Here is an 18,607-nt window from a genome sequence, read left to right as displayed (position 1 = left end):
CCCAGTACATCAGAAACTTGGAATCAGGGCCCAGATTTCTGCGTTTTTAAGATTCTTCTAGGTGATTCTGAAACATGTTAAAATTTGAAAGCCTCTGTGCTAGATCCTGATCCAGAAGCATCAGGATCACCCAAGAGCTCCACCCTTGACCTACTGAGGTTTTTAACAAGATCCCCAGTGACGTGTATGTAGGGCAGAGGCTGAGAAGCACTGTTCCAAGAACTTACTCAAAGCTCCATGCCCTTTGCCACACAGTTGACTGTTATGATCTTATTTGAAAATGTAATAATTATTCATTTCTCAAAATGGAACCCATTTATTCTTTAGCTATTAAAATACAAACAAAGCTGTTTTTCCTATGTGGTGCCACGTCTAAGCCTTTTCTACACTGCTGTTTCTGTTCTAAGGGTATTTTCACATCTCCTGAGAAAATGAAGAAATAAAAGGTCCAAATTCCTTTGTACGTAACTTGTTGCTTTTCCCCTCAAAAGAAAAAAAAAAAGGTCAAAATTCCTGATGTGTTCCTCAATTCTGAGATGTATCCATTTTATTCCTCTGGAAATAGGAACTCTGAGGTGTGACAAAGAACAAAGATGGAATCTTTGCTTTGTGTCTTCTCTCACACACAGGAAGGAATCTCTGGGTGTAACAAAAATCTTTATTGACCGTATTAAGAGGCAGCAATGTGTGTATGTGTATATACTGGGGTGGGTAAATTAGAGAGGGAAATGTCATCCCCACCAAGTCAAGTTCATCATCCCTTAGGTTCAAGCCCTGGTGTGAGGATGCCCCAGATTTCTCTACAACAGAGGGAGCTCTGTTGCTTCCTGTGATTATTCTAAAACTATGAGAACCAGTGTAATGGCAAAAGATCACAAACCCACCTGTTCAAGCACCTGTTTTTCTACTCTTCTATTTTCATCTGCATCTTCAGCCTCATTTAGCTCAGATAAGAACTGATCCCTTGAAACTGCAGGTCCTTTATCTATTTGATATCGTAGCCTAAGCCTTAGTTTGGGAGGGGTAGTGAGCAGATGGGGAGAAGGGCTGTCAGATGATCTACATTTGTAGGTAACAGAACATTTTCAGAGTTTAAAACAGCATACTAAAAAATAATGATTTAATACTATGCTTGAATCTGATTAAAACCAACATGCAAATCAACTACACTTAATAAAGGAATCTATCATCGTGTCTTTTTTTTAAAATTATTTTTTATTGAAGTATAGTTGATTTACAAAGTTAGTTTCTGGTGTACAGCAAAGTGATTCAGTTACACATATATATATTCTTTTCCATTATGGTTTATTACAGGATATGGAATATAGTTCCCTGTGCTATACAGTAGGACCTTGTGGTTTATCTATTCTATATATAATAGTTTGCATCTGCTAATCCCATCTTATAGTCAGAAAGTCTTAGAAAAATAAAGGATTCAAAATCAAATGTGAAGCGCTAAGAAATGAAGAAGTCTCCCTACTACACTAAAGTTAGTTTTTTCTTGTCCCAGTTTCACCAGTCTGTTCAAAACTTCTTAGTCACTCAAATTACTTCTTTCTGAGCTTTTCCACCACCACGCAGCCCCTGGGCTAACCCTGTGAGAAAATGACTTCTCTATTTAACCACTTAAGATGTGAATATTTGGTGTGAACCAGCTGCAGCTCTAATAACCACGGATTCCTGGAATCAAAGGCTAATTCTCACAAACAATACACTCTTCTTGTTCCTGAAAGCACACTCTGTAACCTTTGCAAGTATTATAAAAAGTAAGTGTGACAGGTCCAAAACGCAAGTGTAGCCATAAGTTTCTTACAATTGGATTAATTTCAAACTTCAGAAAAGTAAGTAGTTGAAGTTTTATGAACAAAGGTGATAACTGAGTACATACAATTTCTAGGACTATGGGGAAATTTTTGCAAAATAAGATGCACTGTATTGCCAATTTGGTCAACAGCTGAAACTTAAAATGCTGAATTTAAAATATGTTGATATAGTAGTGACAATCAAAGGTTGGTTTCTCTCTCACCTATATACGATTTTCCATATTAAGAAATACAATCATTCAGAAACAATTTGTTCAAAGGATCCCTGAAATAAACCAAGCTCCACTCTCTAAAACCCAATGAGTTCCTTGGTAGCAAAGGAATATACATAGAAATGAGGGTTTATCGATTTTTTTTTAACTCCACAAAAACATCATGGAATTAGACAATCACAGGTGTGACACATTACCTAAATGTAAACTATATTAATGTGATTTTAGTGCAATTAAAATCCATTCCTCTCCTCAGTGAAGCATGACTTTAATAAAATATAAATGTTTTCAAAGTGAGGTCCTAACCAACTTGGAATCCCAGCGTGGAACAGAGCCGAGACACTCAGTGGGCGCTCAGCCAACGCAAGGAAGGAAGGATGAAGGAATGAAAGTAGTTCAAAATTGGGCACAGATACCTGTTAACAAAAGAGAATTATCTTTCCAGAATAAATAAAAATTTATTACTTCTAAGAACATCATGTACTATTTTCAACACATGAATTAGAAGTAAAGGTACATTTTGGTATGGAACACATGCTCTGCAACTGTTTGAATTAGTATACTGCTGTCAATTATTCCAAAAAACAGCAGAGAAGAAAGGAAGGAAATGATCTTCTTTGCCATTTAAAAAATATACACATAATGGCACTTTGTAGTATTTGTGTAAAAATAACAAGTCACAATAATAATGCCAGCCCTTTTGGTTTTTAACTATTCTTAATTGAAATAAGATTAAATAGGTCTAAACTGGTAAATGTTCTGAGATGCTAACAGCAATTGCCTCGTAATCTTTGCTACTTAAGTACTAAAATATTATTCTATATTTTAGATGACTTGTGGATTTCCTTTTTATCTGAAAGGCTGTATGAGGAACAAAGCATTATGTTTCAGACAAGAGACCTCATGGTTTTCAAGATTCCAGGTTATTCACCCAACCATTTGGCCATCTCCCACCTACACGGGGTCACAATTGAAAGTAAAGTCACCTCTGAGCAAATTTGTGAACTTCAAGGCCAAACAACTGCATAAATAATCTGTAGGCCACAGACCATCATCAAAGTCTGGAATTTATGCAAATAATTCTGCTTACATTGAACAGATCTGTAAGGCTGTAAGCTTTTCCAGCCTAAATAAACGAGTAATGGAGAGGTTTAATGGTGCAAGATTGCTCCCTACAGGCCAAACTGCAGAATGACATACAAGACAATTGGGGTGGAGGGGAAAAAGAGATAAACAATGTTTTATAAGGCATGTAGGTTATTTACTGACAAGTAGATGAGCGCAGAAGCATGTAAAGATTGTATAACACACATTGGGATATGTATTGACAGTTTTTCTTCTAAAACAACAATCCAGTTTTAGAGTTCTCCATTATTTCCTACTTTTTTCTTTTAGGAGGTATCTTTAATCTTCTGAAAAATGTAACTTACTTTTCTGCTGGGAAAAAAGTTCTGTTTCAATAATGTATTCTAACACCTCTGAATGTATATTGAATCTCTATATTCTATAGAATTCTACAGAGAATCTATATTGATAAGTTTGTTTTTGGTAGAGTGATCAGTCACAAAATTTGGAATTAGTTTCCATGATTTGAACAAATCTCATGAGGAGGCAGTGGTGGTGGGGAGGTGACAGTTTATACTACTTACCCCCTGACTCTACACAGCTTTCAAAATTCATTTGTTCAAAACCACCTACTTTCAATATTTAGAGGGATTTAAAGATCATGTATATTTTAAACTGTATTTCTTCTTTAAGAAAATATCAAATACTTTGGGTTTTAATTAAGCGCAGATAGTACAGTCTATCTAACATAAAGGAATCTGATTTTTCACTGGAAAAATATCCAATTAATACTGAATTTCAGTAATTTATATAGCCGCTCACATTTTCTGAAATATGGAGAGTGATTTTTAAAATGCATATCTTCAAAACTATAAGACAAGTTATTAGAAATGCATTTTCCCTTCAACTGTAGAGAAATTCCAACTCTAAAGAGAGTAGTTTTCAAAACTGAATAATATATTATGGTTAAAACACATCAACAATCTGGCACACCATATGTATAAATAAACATATCCCACTATCACTGCACATGCCATAAATGAAGCCAATGAAACATCTGAAAAGGTAGAGCGAATTCTTTGTCATACTGTTACAGACGCTAAATAACACTGTCAGCCTTTTCTGAGAGATGCATAAAGGAAAGTTATCATTCTTAACACTGCTATTTATATAGTTCAAACATTCTGCTTGCCCATCTGATGAAGATGCTCCACATATCCTTAATTTTAAACACGATTTAGAACATATTCAGGTTGAAGAAGGAAAGAATACTATTCTTCATGATTGGATTTTGGTTTTGAATAATAAAGTTTTAATTATAATATATCTTTGAAATATTTAGAAATAATAAACTTAGGTGAAATTCAATTAATTAAAGAGTTCAAATATAACAAAATCATCAAAGAAAAGGCATTGTACTAGTAATAAATATGCTTGTTTATTCTGATTTATAGCCAAGTGTACATTGGTCAGCATTTTCCCCCAACTGAAGTATGAATTTTAAGCAATTAGGGGATGTAATAAATGTGTGTAATAGAATCCATGACTTTAAAAGTGGAAGTGATGAAGACATTAACCTACAGGTGTTTTTTTTCCCCTACTATTAGGGTCTCCTGAAGAGTAAATGTTATATACATGGTGTTTAATTGTATATAATCATAACTACGTAATGATTAAATGATCTCAATTTTCTTTTAATTAAGTAGATAATCTTTTTATTAGAAATAGTTTTCTATAATTAAATTGTTCAGGAGAAATTTTAGTAAAGATTGAGGACGAACCGTGTAATTTCTAAAAGCAGATTCATAACAAGCTTTCTGTGAAATTAATATTTAATTCATCTAACAATATTAGTTCTCAGTAAATTGGGTTGCTACTTTTCCAACGGATTTATACTTTGTCAGTCAGTATAATTGTGAATAGAATTAGTGAATATGTTCAGGTTATGTGAGAGAATTATTAATTAAGGGTAAGAAAAGTTTTTAATATTGCCCTCTTAGGCAAAATGGCTTTCAAAGGCCCTATTATTATTTACCTGGGGCAAACAAATTCATATGTAGAGCCCTAATTCTACCATAACATAATTATTAACCATAATAAAGGGTAAGAATTTTCCATTGCATTTATGAAGGCTTTAGGAACAAAATATAAAGCTGAATAATAAAAATTGTATTACAGTAGATACTTTTCCTAAGGCTATCTATCAAAATCAACTATAATTATTGATCACAAGAAAGAGTGTCATTATTCTGCTGGTATAATTGTAATGCTCATAGCAAGATAGACTTTTTACTGTGTTTGTGCATTGTTTTAATGTGGATTTTGCATCGGGAAAATTGCTCATATATGCAACAAAACTATTTTCTCTCAGCTTGCAGAATTTTGACATTTTTTCTTATTTGTGTATTTTCATTATTCTCATGTTAAACATGAATAAATTCTAAAACTAAATGCACATTATCAATATGAATTCTAGGCCCATCAGATCTCCTTCTAGCAAGGAATGTTACTTTTACCTTTGTTACAGTCTCTGCAAAACTTATTGGTAACATACTTTCAGAAAATGCCAGCCAATAAACTACACTAAAATAATTTTCTTTATAAAAGCACAGTGATCTTTGGCATCGTTCACTATTTTCAAAGCCATAAAAGAACAGATAACAAATATATGACTCACAAATTATCAATTATGAAAAATAATCTGGTTCAGAAAGCTGCACTAATGCAAAAAGATGGATCACTTGTCACAAACCAATAAAGGCTATTGTTTGTGAATCCAATATTTGATTTTATCATTTATGTTGGGCAACTTAAAATGATTTTTAAACCACATTACTTTTTGAAAAAAAAATTGTTATAAAGGTGAAAGTGGGGGCTTGCGGGGAGAAGAAACCAGATGTGTAATCTGTCATCCTTGAAACAATTTATATTCTTACATTGAGTCCAGCCTACAAATCTAAATCGCAAAGACCTGGTCAGCGAGGATGGATGCATTAGAAAGAACCCTACTGTGTTCCAGAAAATGGACAGAAGCAGGAAGGTTAGCAGACTTTGACTCTATCCTTCCTTTTCATGTGCCATTCCACTGGCTGAAAATTTGCAGCTATGATGCTTCATTATGCAGGGAAGTTTAAACTCTGTGTTTCTTAAGCTAACTGTGGTTTGTTACACTTCTTATGAAGGTACCTGCTTTTGCTTATTTTGTATTACACAGAGGAAAGCACAATGAGGCTACCAAGCTTAGAAACCCTTCATGACCAATTCTCTTCCAGACTCTTTCACATTCATAGTTTTATAATGAAGGTCAAGAGGTACAATTCTCACCAACCAAGAAGAGCATCTGTGTGCGTTACTGGGGCCAGAAATGTCCTATATGGTGTTATTCAAGGGCCACTTGAATGCTCTACCTGCTCTCGGATATCCCAGTTACAACCATTTACACCTGCTTTTAAGTAAGGGCTTGGATGTCTAAGAAAATCAGAAATACTTTGTCCACAAGGCCAGTGATAAAATGTGCATATGTTATCTGGAGGTGGCGCATTCCCACTCCTAGACAGCAGATTTGATCATCAGATGATACGGGGCACAGGTGAGTTTCAGTGACATCATAATGGCAGACACAGGCAGAGGGTAGCAGGGACCATAATGCAGATAATGGGGAGTAATCCCAGGATAATGATGTGCCCAGATGGGTATCTGATGGGGAGAATGGAAAATGGTGAAAGAAGGGATGGGTTTAAGGGTAGAAAGGTCATCACATCCTAGAGACATTATTGCACAATGGGCCTTTACCATACAGTTCTCCTCTCCTTACTCAGTGAAGAAACACTGGAAATTCTGAAATAAATAGAAAAAGGGAGAGCTCAAGGGCCTAGTTATATATGCTAAAACATAGTAAGAAATTAAGTATTAAACCCTGGCTCAACCCCTAACAGCCCTGGCTTGTTTGAGGTGGGGGTCATGAATTTTGCTTAAAGCAGGGCTCACGAATGCTCTTGGATATATTCCTACTTGGACTCAGAAAAGAAGTGAAAATGAGGCTGGGGGGAATGGACATAATTGAGTAACTATTCAATTATGGCAACTGCTAGCTAATGAAGACCTATTACAACTAAGTTTTTAATAGAAAATGTGCTAATTGACTATGTTGGAACTCAGAACAAGCATATGGCTAAGATGTTTGATTACCTAGTCTGGTTCCATGTCAGTGATCAACTATAACACTGTAAAAATAAGGGTTTCTATGACAACTACTGAGCTTGCTGACTAAGGTGTGGGTGACCAACTTGAGGGATGAGTTTCTCCAAATCATGTACCTTCCATTAGTCCCACACTGTGTGACCTGGAGGCTCACCAGCCGAAGTGTGTTTTTTCTTGTCCCTTACTCAAAACATACGTCTTGCTCTCAGCCTTGGCAAAGCTTAAATCAGACTCTTACGTGAAGAATAGAGCATAGTATTTATTTTTTAATCAGAAAGGGTATATAAAGCTATAAATTTAATCTGCTTATAGAAGTGAAACAAGTCAACACACAGTCCACCTAGGTCTGAGTCTAGCGTTCAACCTCAGGAGTGATTATAATGATTTCTGAAGTTTCTGGAGAGGGCCAGTCTCGAAGTCAAAGACAGCCTGTACAGCAACTTTCAGGAGATGGGTATTTCATCATCCATAATTTTAGACAAAAACTTTCTTTTCCAAGGTCATTCTAAACTAAAATTCAAAACAGGTGTTTGATCCTAAGGCTGTAACCAAAATATGCCCCCTTATAGCCTGCAACTCCGATAAGACTTCCCTCGGAAATATAATGGTTACATAGCCCTTGTATGGCTTTAACAAACCCCTATTTTCTTCTTTCTGCACCATACAATGTGCAGTCTATTTGCACCCATTCAGGACTAAATTACAGATAAAGTTACAGCAAATTTGTTTTCTCAAAAAAGCAGTCAGCCCTAATATCCCTTGAGTAATAAAAGCCTTGTCTTTCATTCAGAACTAGAACTGGCATAATTTTCTCCAAGAAACAAACTCCTACTTCCTGCGACAATGGACCTGTTCTTAAAATTCTGAATGGGATACAGCTCAATTTGCAGGTGTTCAGGTATAAAGGTAAAAGGGCATTTGACCCCCCAACTGGCAATTGTTGCTGTGGTAGGTAACTTCATTCTCCTAGTTATATCATTCTATTAGATAAGCTGCCAGAGTTTTCAGCTCTGAATTACAGAGGTAGGCTCAAGTGAATCAATAATTTATACAGATATATCTCATTCATTCTGATGGTATAAAGATACATACTAACAGCCTGCTGCAGCCACAGAACAAAGCCAGTGAGACATTATTTAAAAAGAAAGAGAGAAAAAGAAACCCATTTATCTATGTGAGCAAAAACATTACGTAATAATGACCTCATGGCTTATTAATTTTATTTTTCAACTGTTTTAACAAATACTGTGATGAGATAAATAAGCCTTTTATGAATCTCAGTAAGGTTGCTCTGGCGATCATTAAGCTATTTCAAACTCTCAGATTGATTTTAAAATAGAATGATGTTTTACATACCAATATAATACAAATCACTTGAAAAGATTCGCGCACCTAAGAAGTTTACATTAACTAGCTTAACTAAATCCCTCAAATATTTCATTACTGAGTTTCAGTATAAAATTACTTTTTAAAAGATGAGAATCAAATACATTTAGGGACTGTACACTAAGACTATTGTTAATATAGCCTTATGCTGTTAATTATTACCTGGGGACAATTACATAGTGTTTCATTCACTAATACTATGACATTTTTATTAACTCATATTTCCTGTGCTAACAGTGGTGCATTAAAGAAGTTATAAATAAGAGGGCAGCAAATATTAAAAATGTCTACTTTAAAATTCTTCAATCATGTTAAAGGGAATCTGAGTTCCTCTCAAGGAAAACAGTACCAAAACCAGTGTGGTTACAATGTAAATTAATAATCAATAGCCTAGATGGCTTGAATAATATTTTTGTAAGTTTCTGTTGTCTTGTCCTTAAGGATGAAGGGAATTCATGATCTAAAAACATGATAAAAATCTCTCCTAGCAACTTTAATTATAAACAGTGACTGTTACTTGACAGATCTGAAAATTTATTTGAGGATAAGATGCATTAGAATGGGTGCCTTGCCCATTCTACTTCTTTTAGTTCAAGGCCGGACACATGTCTGGCTTGAACACATGAATGGATTATGTTCAGAGCTGGTTCAGGAAGACTGTGCAACACTAATCAGGGAAATAGATCCAAAGAGAAGGAGGGTAGCAATTAGAGATAATACTCAGGTACCCTATTTTCCTCCACATGGAGAAATTTCCCTTCTTTTCCAAGGAAACCCCTTGGGAAGTAGGGCAGACAATAAAAGTCTGAAAGAAAAGAAAGTACGCATAGGAAAGACAAAGAGAACGAGAACGAGAGCGAGAGAGAGAGAGAGAGAGAGAGAGAGAGAGAGAGAGAGAGAGAGAGAGAGAGAGAGAGAGAGAGCAACGCTGTAGTCTCCACCTAGAGTCCTTTAGCCTTTCTGTGTTATGCTCTGGGGCTGCCTGATGTAATCAGTTAACATTTCTGGCCTTCCAAGAAAATATAGCTTGTCCCTTAAAAGTAGAGAGAAGAAGGAGAAATAATGGAGTGCCCCATTTCTGACAGTCAAGAGGGAGAGTAGAGAAATGTTCCCACACTGATCTCATTAAGATGATGAAAATAATGAGCGTGAATCTTATGTATGAATCTCACAGTAGATAGAGGAGGGCATAAATGTATCCCACATTCACCCTTTTATGATGCCTGATATACTACATTTATTCTCAGCTTCATCTGATACTACTGTTGGGGGTTTCTGTTACAATATTACAGCTTTAACTTCCAGTTTTGCCGCTGAAGTCATCTGAGTCAGTCATTCAACACAGCTTTATTGAGTGTGCATGAAAACGGGGAAGATCTGTTAATGGAACTGAAATGCATCTCAAGTAGAACAGCCTGAATTTATCTCCTGTCACTGGTTGTAATAATGGATTAAAAATACTGAAAAATGGCATTTTTCAGTTTGCAATCTATTTTTTTCCTAGTTCCTTAAACTTAGGTTAAACATTCTAGTCAATTAGACATAGAACCCAGGTAGCATTACGTCTCCCGCATATTTTTGGAGGAAGACTCATGCATTTTTAGCAAACACTGATGAGAAATTTTTCCTTGTGATTTACTTCCCTTTCTTAGGTCCAGTGTAGGATATTTCCAAATAATAATTTTAAGTTAAATCATTTTCTCAAGATTGATACAAATTTTGAAAGGTTACAACAGCTCTCAGAAACAAAAACCTGTGTTGTTGTGGTCTTATGTATTATTCAAGCCTAAATGATCCAAGGGCCCTCATACTTAAGGACTTCAAAGCATTTCATATAGATGATTTCATTTAGCTTTCTTCACTCCGGTAACTCCAATAGCAATAAATTGGTGCACCAAATTTACAGCAAACTATACCTCACATAATTTGTATAACAAAGTGGGAAACACCCTACAAATTCTAATAGTATCTTAACATATGCCCAAATTATTATTAATTCAGTACTTCCACCACTTTGTAAAGGAATATACGCTTCCATTTTTTTGCTTATTTATATGCTAGAAAAGTTTTGATCTATGTAATTTTAAAGGAAATTTAGGATTAAAGCAAAACAATGAAACTGGATCACCAGTTTTCCTAGGTAATTCACAATACATACACTTTTTTCCTGGCATTTATTCAGTCTAATGGAAATTTAGGCCATGGACAGGTTCATCTCAGCTACCATTAAATCAATATGGATCAATATAGATGGTTTAAACTGTTTAAGCAACTCATGAAAGTATGTGTTTGAAACCTGGGAAATATATTCTTAATGAGTCTACATTTACTTTCGGGAATAAGTAATTTATACTACTTAGAGGCCAAATGACATTTCTTTGCTTGTCTAAAATGTACCTCACTTAAATACACAGTGAACTTTTTGTGTCCTTTATTACTATATACACATCTCTGCAGTGTTTGGGGGAGCTGTAATGTGATGTGATCACAACTAATAGAGAAGTTCATCAGAAGATAAGATATGCACTTATTACTTGAACTGCAGGAATAATACTAAGCAAAGTGAGCACAGATTTACTATTTTGAATAGGCAGTTCCAGCCCTTTCGATCAACACATTCCTGAATAGGGAATACCAAGAACTGGGAGCCTAATTTTACACGCTTAGAACTCTACAGGACAATGTCACTTGGTTTTCCTTAATTAAGGACAACTTGACTTATAAACTTCGGGACAGAGATTCTCTCCCTCTCTCCCCCTCTTCTTCTCTTCTCAATGCTGCTGTCTTCTAAGCGTCCATTACCAACAACTGGGGGAGAAGAAGAGTTAGTGCCTCAGTAAGTTCCTCTCCCTTATGGCACTTTAATTTCCTCTACTGTAAAATGATCTCTAAGCTGCCTTCCAACTGTAACATTCTATGAATTCATCTGCACCCTTAAAAGCCTATACAATCTCCACCTTTGTAGACCCCTTGCCTTTGCCATGAGGAAGGTGCTCTATCCTGAGGTAGGATTGGGGTAGATGTGTTCCTGGCATCCTGAGCACCAAGCCATGATTGCATTGAATCTACTTCCTACATGTGATATTTCCATTCTACAGCTAGTACTCTATGAAGGGATTGATAGGCTTTGTGAATGGTTCTATGTCAGTATTTATGATATTGCCACTATGGGGAAATGCATTCCAAGAATTAAGCAGCTATCTTACAAAACAGACTTTTACATCTTGTTTGGAGGTTGTGAGTCTATATGAAAAAATATGTAGTTTTAACTACATATCAACCAAGATTTAGGACTTAGAAAAAAACTGTGGTAGGAGGCTCATATTCTGAGAATTTAAAAAATAAAGGAAACAGTGCACACCCAAACTAGTAGAACCTTGGTTAAAGGTCTCTCTTAAAAATACCAGCCTCCTGGTTGAGGCATGCAATAGTCTCTTGCAATGGAAAAACCAAACTCGATTTAAAATAATTTAAACAAAACCAGATAAGTTTTCAATATTGCTGCCTAACTAGAAAAAGGGACCTCAGCTATCTGAATTTCTATATTTATGAATTAATTTTCTCTGAGTAGCAGCCATTACTTTACTAATATCACTTCAAAATATAACACCTCTTATATGCAACCTCAGCATAATAATTTGTGGATAATTAATGGACTACTTGTAGCCTTGGCAATCTCTTATTTTAAATGAAATCCAAAAGATTTCCCTAAGGAAAATAGTATTTAATTCACCAACATTTTATGACAAAATTGGATGATATATTCTTGTTTCAAACATGTAAGTATTGCCTGAAGTCTTCTTGGCAGAAACTGTAAAGATGCTAACTATGGAAGATGCAGCTGAATTATTTGTATATAGCTAAGTGGAATATAAAACATCATATATTTACTTGTTATTGATAAATTACAACAGTAAAAGTTTTTTGATTCCTATGGGGAACTGAGTAACCAGCCATACAGAATAGCCAGTAGAACGTGTATCTTCCCTGTTTTAAATGACTTTCCTATTCCACAACCCTTTTTCCCTCCCTTCCAATGAAAATCTAATAGGTAATCAAGCCTAATAAAGCATGCTTTTCTATCTCTAACATAATGATACTCATTTAGGAATATAAAGACTATCTATTAGTCATAACTATAGTACAATGTATGGACAAAACCCATCTAACCTTCATAATGATAGAGGTTATATTACTTAGGCCAGAATTAATATTCACCCCACTTCTCCATTTCAGTGAAGCACAACAATGCACCCTTGGAATCGGTGTAGAGAAGAAAACTCTCATATGGGTTTTCATAAGGGGAAGATTCAATTCTTCAATCTCTGTGAAGCCAAACAAAATCTTTCCTTTCACTGGACTCCAATGCAGTCCGTAATTTTGTATAGAGATCACTAATTCTTTCTCCAGACTGATTACCTATGGGAATAATTTGCATTGTATGCAAACTACCAAAAATCTAAACTAGACTTTACCACCAAGAGCATGAAAGTAAACATAGTTAAACTCACATTAAACTTCATCTAGAGCATGAATTCTCAACAGGGTTGAGATGGCACCCAAGGGGGTAAAAATTGGTTCTTGGGGGAGAGCAAAAAGAATCTTAGGTATCACAATGATCTGTGGCCCTTCAAAGCTCAACACTCCCTGAGAAAATCTTATTCCTTAGTATTTCATTTCTCTCATTAAAGTAAATGAAAAGCTTCCCCTTAGAGAGGTGAATATGAGAAAAACAGAGAAACACTGATTTAAAACAAAATAAAAGCCAAGCTTTGTCTCTAAAATGTTTTTTCCCATCCTTAAAATCAGGGTTGCCTTTCATTTTTATCTAAATATCTGTTTACACTTTGATGTGATTTCTGTCTTTCCTTGCTTCTTAGCTTTTCTCTGATTTTCTCTTCATTACTTCCCTTTGAGCCAGTGGCTGATGACTGGTGCAAACACGAGAAATGGTCACTCTTTCATCTTCCCTCTGTTACTGATCTCTAATGTTACCACTTGCTGAGTATTGGATCTCTGTCATCACAGCAAAATAGAGGACGCAACACAGTGTCATAACTCACACACTTACTATGGCAGGAGTGACTACTGCATCTATAGTCGATTCTGAATGTAATGTTAAATCGTGGTAAAATGATGGCAAGAAAGGAGGCAATGAAAATCTTCCTTAACAGCATTTCAGGTTAGTTTCTCACTTGGTACATTAACTCTAATACACCACAATTCTAAGGTATATCTTCATAATTGGTCAAAATAGAAAAATCAGACAATAGAAAGCATTCTACTCCTTATTTCTTAATATTTACCCAATGCAAAGGGGCATGAAAACATGTGGAGAGTGAAGTCACTGTCTAAAGTATATTAATGACTGCATTGCTGTTGTAATTTACAATCTTTCAGAAGAGTTATTACTCTTACTTTACAGAATTTTACTAAAATAAATTATACAATTATCTCATTCATTTAAATTTTCTCCTTTGAAAAACACTTTACAGAATAATATTTTGCAATGGAATATGGCTTGCTATTTTGCTTAAAATGCATGTGCCTAACAATTTAGATTGAAGCTAGGGGGTGGAAAATTTTTCAGAGGACAAGAACATTGGTTTAGGAATCTGAGGACAGATAGTGAGACACCTCTGATTTCATTATTTTATAAGTTTTGATTCTTAGTCAACTTAGTTGTAAAATCTGGATGCAACATATTTTTTAAGGGTCTCATAAAGGTTTTGAGGCTGTAACTACCTGATGCATAATACAAGGAGGCTGCCTGGGGAAATGGCACAGCAGCCATACAGCCAGAAGGAGACCACAATGAGGCACTGGTGTCACCCCAACTTTCATTGCACGTACCATTAAGGTTCATGAGAAGGCTAATTCCTAGATTCAATATGGTATCATTGTTATGCTGATGATATCTGCAGTTTATGTTTGATTATAATATAGCACAACAGTACTGTACTTGAGAAAAAGTGAAATAACTCGATTTTCCTCAAATCACCCACAGAAGAAAACGTCCCCAGATTATAGCATCTTACTACTTCCTGCTTTAGAGAACAAAGGAGGGAGAGTAGAAATAATAGAAAATGTGTGCGATGTGTTATAAGAATTAAATTCTTCTTGTTGAAAATATAAAATAAAATTTAAGAGGAGTAAGCTTTTCAGAGAGTAGTAGACTCTGTGCCTTATGTTATCATCTCCCTCCAAAGAGCAGGAGCCCCTTTTGCTGACATCGATTAAAATAAACAAAAAAGGGTATTGGCACCATTTAAAGAAAGCTAAGCGCTGATTTGAGGAAGTGCTGCATCGGTATATGTAACAGCCACAAAAATAAAACAAAAAGATTATACATTTAAATAGACCTGCAAACTGAACTAGAGCATCACTCCTCAAGGATTGGAGAAATCTAGTCAAAATGTTTTGTTTCATTAATATCTGATTTTAGCTAATTGTGATCAATCCTAAAACTCAACTCACTTCTAAATTGTGGTCTCTGGGGGGGCTTTTACACAGTTGCAAGAAATTATATGCAATGCTTTTCAGAAGGTACCACTTAAAAAAAAACTATTTTTTCATAGGCCAATGCTTGGAAAAAATTTTCCTTCCATGGAATTCAGATAAATTTGGAAAAAATGTATACATCAACTTAAAGTGCCAGCACGTTCATATGAACTGGGCACACAATCTATTTACTGAAAAGAAAAATATAGTACTAGAATCTTCTAAGTGTCAATACTCTTTGACTTTGTAAAAGGCATTTTAGGCAACTTTGGAGGTATACAATCTTCTAAATGAATGAAACTCTGTATAGGCTTTCTTTTTTTTCTCACTTACACACTTGTGAAGGAAATGTTTAACGTACCTTTAAAATTTGTGTAAATTAAATTGGAAGTATTGTTTATAAACTTAGTAAGTCCTTATGTCAGAGGAAAGCATCTATAAAGAAGGGTGGGCAAAAGGTCTTGGAAGTTTAGATTTACATAATTCCAGGAAAATTCAAGAATACAAGGATAGGACCATCAGTTATAGATCATTCTGCTTTAGTACTTGTTTCTTTGGTTTTCAGGGGTCCTTCTGTTTTGCTGTTGTGGGGAAAGTAACAAAAATTACATCTGGAACATTTCCAATTTTTTCTGCTGGCACTAAAAAAAAAAATGGTAGCAACAACAATAAAAGCTTCTATAAAAATCATTTGAAAATTGCTAGAAACCTGAAGCATAATCTTGTTGGTGTGGTATTACTGATGTCTCACACTCTTTAAAATAGAAGTTTCTGTTGAAATTTAAAATTACCTTCCATATGTCCGGTACAATCACCCTCTTTTGTTCAGTGATATGAAGGCTAGTAAGACTTGAATCTAAACTACAGGTGATATAGACATGTCTTTGTTTTCACATTAACATTTCTTCTTAAGCGATGCTCCCTTTTTAGTCCTTGAACATGAAGGTCACTTAAAATGTCCTTATTGTTTGTAATAACTTTTAGAAAAATCCATATGTTGTTTAATAGCAGCAGGCTTTCTACACAGGAAGTACTTGATAAGGTTTCCTCGGGAGCCTATTGTCTTCAGATCATTGTACTATATTCCCATCGCTTCTCTGCAAGTTCAGTTCCTCCTTTGCTTGTGCTTCCTCCATTTTTTTTTTTTTTTTTAAATCATTTGGCTACACAGAGCTGTCTCATGTCATTCTTTGCATACATCATCACTGTTTTTTCTCTTTGCCTGCATAATGGCCCAGCTTTTCTGAGAGTCGCTGTTGTCCAGAGTGTGATCCTTTGCTAAAATGGGGATTGAATGAAGGTGGAGCTCAAATTATCTAGGAGCAAAGGGAAACCAGGCATTTGAAAACGACCCAGAAAGGAACGAGTAATGAACCAGAGTGGCCTCAATGAATTGCTGTAGAGGGAATTCTCAGTTTTGACACAAAAGGAATGCCTGGATACCAAGGAAAACCTAGGGGGAGAATCTCGGTAGGAAGCCTGCCTCATCGGCTGGTCAGCCCGGAGGGCTGAAGCCAGTAGCTCTCCAGATAGGAACAGAAACACATGTATTTTATGAGTAACAGTGAAGCATTCAAACATGCTGTTTTGGAACACAAGGTACTTTGAGGAGTTGACATCCCTTCGTAATTCATGTTCATTGTTCCTCTAAGTAAAATATGTGTCTCCCTTTAGTTATTCTGTTAGGAATTGTACTTTAAAGGCAAGAGGACATTTTTGATAATGCACATCTTAAACTTTTCATTAAACTACCAAATTTAAATTCTACCTTTTTGTGCACTCTGACATTTTTGTCTGGCATTTTCATTAATTTTGCGACATACATAAATGTAGCTGAAATGTTAACTGATCAATACTTTGTCTCTCTCATGTAGCACTAGCGCTCCATTCCCTAAGGACCACACAGCAGAACAGAAATTAAATGTGTAAAATATCAAATGTTAATGTTAAACACAGCGGCACTTACTGTATAACGACAGAAAAGGCTAAAACAATTCCAAATGGACAGATGGTACCACAAATTATCTACAATCCCATTTAAAGATTAAAGTTTGTCCTGTAAAATAATTCTTTGACGCACACTGAAGTGTGTCCTTTTTACTGATAGCCCGGTTGTCCAATTATTTTTGTGCTCATTAAAGTGAGAAATGACAGTACTGAAAAGAAAGAGAGAACGTACACTTTTTTTTTTTCCATGTTGCACCCACTGACATCCACAAGAACACAAATGTCTGGTCAAGAGCCTGATGAAAATTAGGCCCAATTTATGAGACATTTCCACGTCTACAATAGATGATTCCCAAAGACAAGCGGTTGTGCCTTCCACATCACATACGTCTGTGTTTGCTCTTAAGCATACAATATTCATAGTAAAATTTAGAAACCTAATTCATAGCACACAACAACAAGGACATTCATTCCCAGGAACGTGTTTGCTTATATTTCATCCATCACCTTCCAGGCCGATTTCCACTTCTAATACTGTAAGCCAGCTTTGAACCTTCCATAGAGCACATAGGTAGCACATAAAGAAGCCAGGGCAGCTCTCCCCCTGCATTTCACATACTCTCCACTTTAACTGACATAGGGACAAAAATTATTGTTTTTCCATTTTAATTTCATTATTCTACATTTATTTTTGGATAGTAAATTAGAAAAGAAAAATAAAATGGAATAGAAAAAAGGCACTTAAACATAAAGTTTACTGATCTGGGCCTAAAACCAAGCGGCATAATGGTACAAATGCATGTGCTCCATGTGAGGCAGCTGCATTTATGAAAAAGTGGGCCAAGTGGAACCAATATTATAATAATAGACCCGTGATCCATCAACAGGGAATGATGGGAACAATATGTTTATAACAATGGGGTGCTGCTCATAGCTTCTCCTAATGGAAAGCAGTTCTTTTCAAAAAACTGGCCTAAAAAAGGCTCTGGTTATGCAATAAGATCTTTGAAACATTTCATTTTTAAATACATCATTTAATATCTACAAGATGAATAAAAATCCTACAACAGTTATTTTTTCCCAAATCGTTATGATATTAAGATTACAAGGTACATATTTTAAAAGCTCTTTTAAAAAGGAAATAATATCCACGTGGCTTGGGGCAAGGTACTTAACTTGCCTGTGCCTCAGCTTCTCACTCTGTATATCAGGAAAATAATAGTATCTACCTCAGAATAAGGTTGTTGGGAATATTAAATTTATTAATGCATGAAAAGCACTTTCATGCTTTAGTGCCTGTAAAACAGTTCTTTGGCACATAGACTTGTAATAAATACTAGTTGTTGTTATTATTATATAAGGATCTTTTTGAATCAGAATTTAATCTGAGGCTAAAATAGATGACTGAGAGAGGATTATGAAATAGTTTAGAATTCAAATGGAAGGTCTAGGAAAAATTGCTACAAAGCATTA

At 35.3% G+C, this 18,607-nt stretch overlaps 1 protein-coding gene across 18 annotated transcripts in view; it reads right to left on the bottom strand.

Annotated features, from left to right (window-relative positions):
- The window catches only part of MCTP1 (multiple C2 and transmembrane domain containing 1), a gene marked incomplete at its 3' end in the record, with an annotated part of 550,519 nt that overhangs the window by 138,973 nt on the left and 392,939 nt on the right, over positions 1–18,607 (bottom strand). The window lies entirely within an intron of this gene.

The sequence above is a fragment of the Balaenoptera physalus genome (genome assembly GCF_965194825.1).
Source record: "Balaenoptera physalus genome assembly, chromosome: 3".
Taxonomy (NCBI): domain Eukaryota; kingdom Metazoa; phylum Chordata; class Mammalia; order Artiodactyla; family Balaenopteridae; genus Balaenoptera; species Balaenoptera physalus.
This window is presented reverse-complemented; position numbering and strand designations above follow the sequence as displayed.